This window comes from Drosophila bipectinata, chromosome 2R, assembly GCF_030179905.1.
Source record: "Drosophila bipectinata strain 14024-0381.07 chromosome 2R, DbipHiC1v2, whole genome shotgun sequence".
NCBI classification, from domain to species: domain Eukaryota; kingdom Metazoa; phylum Arthropoda; class Insecta; order Diptera; family Drosophilidae; genus Drosophila; species Drosophila bipectinata.
In genome coordinates this window covers 11,305,405-11,310,224 of record NC_091737.1, presented here as the reverse complement: position 1 = coordinate 11,310,224, position 4,820 = coordinate 11,305,405, and positions in this window count along the sequence as shown.

Here is a 4,820-nt window from a genome sequence, read left to right as displayed (position 1 = left end):
ACGTATACGCCGCTCGTTCCAAACTTGGCCCAAACCACGCTGCTCACCCTAGGCCCGATCGGTCATTTACAATTTACCGAAGATTGCCGAAGCTGAACGAAGTGCATGGTGACTCTCTTCCACCCAGAAGACTCGTCTACATCTTGCTCTCTCTTCGATCGGCCCAAAGAGTACCATTTTGTATATAAGGTTTTTTGTTTTGTTAGCTTTTTTTTCTGGTGCCGTCTTTCATTTTGCAGAGGCGGCTATGTTTATGGCTTAATTAATTAGATATGTCACGGATACAGAACGGGTGTGTGTGTGTGTGTGTGTGGAGAGTATCTCGTGCCACGCCCCCATATGCATACTCATTCGTTCGCTGCGCAAGCGCATAGATTATCGGTGAAAACTTCAACCTCTTAGGCTCCGCCCCCTGAAAAGTTCGTGATTGAGTTTTGTAATTACATTAAACGCCATTTTAGAGCCTTCATAAGACCCATCGTCCGCTTATCAGACCGTCTGATTAACTTAATTTGTTATTTGGTATTTTTTATTTTGTAATTTCTTACTCTTTTCCCGAGGCATTCGCTCCGTTGTCTTTATTTTTTTAAACATTCAGTCCCCGATGACAACAAAAAGCGATACACTTAAACTATGCCAGGAATTTTTCTGAGCCGGCCAATATGGTCAGAATGCTCTAGAGGATTTGCGTGGTGGGCCCACTTGTACACAGGAGCACGAGTATTTCGCCATGTCCTTAAATAGAGGTTCGCAAGAAAATTCTGCCAAGTGCCGGGAGGCTGTGGCAAAAGGGGTGGTGGAGTGTCCACTGGCCAATGGCCACTGTCCTCTGGCCACGTGCAGTGACTAACAGATAGCCGGAGAGATATGGCCTCTAGCTGGATGAGTACATTTCGATACATCGATACACTCACCCGGGGGCTCCATCCCCCGACTCCATCGGATGATGCATTCCACGCTGCGACTTTTCCTCCAGCTGGAAATGGTCATCGTTGCCTTTTCCAGCCAGCAACCAGCCAGGCCTTGTCGCCAGCTTGTCTCTTCCGCGAATAGGCCAGCTCAGAGCCTGGATCTGGGTCCGATTCCAGGACCAAAGACCAGAGACTAGAGACCACAACATCAAACTCCAGATGATGAGATGATGTCCGATGTCCAAGTCGAAGATGATGTCGTACCGCCGTCACCGCCACCACCACCGCTGCCGCGCATTTAATTAGAATGAAATATAGGAACTCTGGACGCGGATCGGATCGAATCCAATCGAATCGCATGGCATCGTTTTGGATCTTGGAGCTCCTCCTCGATGGTTTGTCTACCTGCCTGGGCTGCCTAATGATTTAAATTAATCATAATGACTGTCAAAATAGAACGTTTGCCGCTGGCCTCGTCTCATATAAGGATCGATACACGCAGCGAGCACCCGGTCATATGCCTTCAAAAAGCACTGAGAGAACATTTTAGAATTAATTTATTTAAATTTTATAGAGGGGCTTAGATGCCTTAAGGTTTCAGAAGGATGGCAATCTAGTTTTCTATACCTATTAATATTATGAATAAAAATACTTTAAGGATACTTGTAATGAGATAAAGACGTTTTAAGATTTGTCTCTGTTGTACCTCTGTTTTGAAGGATATTCTGGTCTATGATTTAGAAGACTAAGGAATCATATAAGTATATACATTTAAGTATAAGTGTTTTAAATGATTTGTATTTCAATAGTTTTAAACACATTAAACTTTTGATAAAAAAAGAATAGTACCCTAATATCTAATGATATCATTTTTAAAATAGTTTTTCCATTACCAAAAGTAAAGATAGTTTCAAGAAACATGTTATTCTATTAAAATTTTTCTATGACATTTTATAGAATCTGATTCCATTTCTCCAAGTGCTCATGGCTTCAACTCGTGGTCCTGATGACATTTCATCATACTCACACGGCCTGATACTGGTGCTGTGCTTTTGGCCTGGTCTAAGGTTCTCACAATTGTAGACGCGTTCTGTGCAGCGCTTACTAATTGGTTAGTTGGCTGCAGGCTGCAAGCTGCAACCTGGAGGCTGAAGTCTTCTGCCCCCTCGCTTTTCACCCCCTTTCTCCGACTCTTTCGCTGGCTCCAGAGCGGCTGTCTTTCTAGGCGAACGTCAGATTGTCTGGGCCTTGGCTCAGCTGGGAACAGCAGCATCGGCAACATGTTGCTGTATTTTCTTCTGTTTTCTTTTTTTACCATTGAATTTTCCATGGAATTTTGCTGCCACTGAACATTTCTAATACTTAATTATTTGCGAGCGTTGGCTTTTCGATCTACGTGCTTTTATTTCAGCTATTAGGAGATGGTTAAGGTAGTCTGTATTATGCAATCCTCTTAACCAATAACCGAGTTCACCTTCAACAAAAAAAATAGATAAAATAAAAACAGAGATCATCTGGGTATTTAAAATATTCTTGCATATTCCCGAAAATATATTTTTAACTCTGAAAAAAGTTTGTTCCATTTACGATTTCGAACAAAATTTTTGATTTGCCGTTTTAGCTTGGCCCATGCAGGCACAAATATATACCCGAGTATTATATATAGACGTGTTTTTTTACTATTTATAGAGTTTCTTGAGCATTTGCCATAAGCCAAAGCCAAAGTGTTTTAAATAGTCTAAATATGTAAATTTGGTTTTCTCTTTTTTTAGTGGACTAAGTCACTCGTGGACTTGGGAGCGTGAAGTGGCAAGGCATTCGATATCGTAATAGACTGTTAAAAAATTATCTGGCTATGCATTATAGAAAAATAGCAAAAACTCGAACTAGTAATGCACACTGCCATATAGAGATGAGATTCAAGATCAGAGAGCTCTCAAGGCGAAATGAATATCTGATTGAATGCAACAACGTGGCACACGGGGCACAGGCATCACCAAAAACTCAGGTGTCTAATTGGGCGCTGGGGTGACAATGAACCACTTAACCGCGGACTAAGCCCAAGCCGCAGATTGACAATGCCGGGGAAGAAAACCGCCAACGCCAATGGCCAACAGCCAGAAGCCAGAAGCCAACGGGCATCGGGCCATCGGTAACCAAGTAACCAAGTCAAAGTCTGGGGCCGAACCAATTGGCAATTGGTACAGGCGATCGCAATGTTACTTGCCTCATGAATAACTCATAAGGATGGGACTTGGACCCCGGGATCTCTGAATCGAAATCGGTTTCGGGATCGAGTCTGTTTTTTTCGGGGTTCTTGAGGCAATCGACTTGGGGCACAGCCTTTTGTTACAATTTAAATAAAATTGCGGCCCTGGCGAGACAACAAACAAACAAAAAGAAAATCAGACATTACCCCACTCTTGGGGGTTTCGTTGGCTGGCCACTGGGTTTCAGGCCAGAAGTACCGTACCACTGTACCGTCTGGTCATCCGTCCGGTTACAGGAAACAAAAGCACCGCTACAATCATAAAACGATTAACAGGTCGTGACCATTTCACCTGATTACCGACGACCATCTCATTTGCATGCAGCCCGTCGATTCCTTGGCACTGTGACAAGTGCAGGCGTCGACGGAAGTTCAGGCCCAAAGCCAAAGCTGAAGCCTAAAGCCAACTCCCTCCTACTCCCATCCACCCAGCCCGTCTTCTTCCGCCCGTCCTGGCCAACTTCCTCCAGCCCGCCAGCATTTTAAATCACACACAATATTTAATTATGAAAATAAAGAAGCAAGTCAGAGATTGTTGCGTGCTTTGCATGATAGTTGGCCATTTGACTCGGTGACTTTTTGCCGTCGGTTGACGTCAGTTAGTTAGTTGAGGGAAAAGACTGGCTTGGGACCTCTACAAATTAGAACAGAATTATCCCACGCATCTCGGATAATGTACGCGAAATACTTGATCGATTGCCAGCGATCTATAGTCTGTTGTGGCTGCTGTTGCACTCCAGTAGCAGCAACAACGATGTCAGACAACGAGGATCGTTGCAGACAGTCGCGAAATCATCAGAAACAGCAGCTTGGGATCGTTCGTCGATGGCACAACAAATTTCAGCGCGTAGAACGGTAACTTATTTTTTTCCATCCCGCTAACTAAGGGGTATCAAGGGTAGTCTGGACCTTAAGAAAGAGATACAACTTTTATAGTAAACACAGATAACTACATATTAGACAACTCCTCCCAGAGTTGGTTGGAGAGTAGTTCAAGATCTTTAGCCTACTAAGTAACCCCCATTCGATTAGCTCTCAGACTTAAGACTTGGATCCACTTATTGTCAAGCTGATCTGAAGACCAAGGAGCGGGGTCTAAGGAGGTCCAATCGAAGAGGTCTGAGGTTGGAGGAGGCTCACACAGCGATGTCTCCAGCCTGGCTGTGATAAAATGTGCGTAAGTGATCAGTTGGAAGACAACGACTCAGAATCGGACTTGGACTTGGTCTTGGTCTTGGTCTGCTACAGAGATTCAGAGTCTGGCTACTCGGATCTTGAGTCGTTCTGTTGCGTTGGGGTTAAAATTCCTGGACTTCTTGGATTCTTCGTTTTTTTCGTATTTGTACTTTTTTTTCTGTGCTGTTGCTTTCAACTCTCTCGGCACTCGGTAGCATTTTAAAATTACAAGTATGTAATTTTACTGAAATCAAGCGCTCATATGAAAATTCCACCGGCGAAGCTGTCGATCGATCGATCTGGCGGGCAATTGTGGAGCATTTTTAATTTGTGCTGTGCACTTTTGCCTGGAAATCAGAGCAGGCCAGTGGTAATGGGATGGCGAGGTGGCGATGAGTACTGGGGCGGTGGTGCCGGTGGTGGAATCTCGGGGAAGAGTGTGCAATGTGGCCTGGGACTGTCCG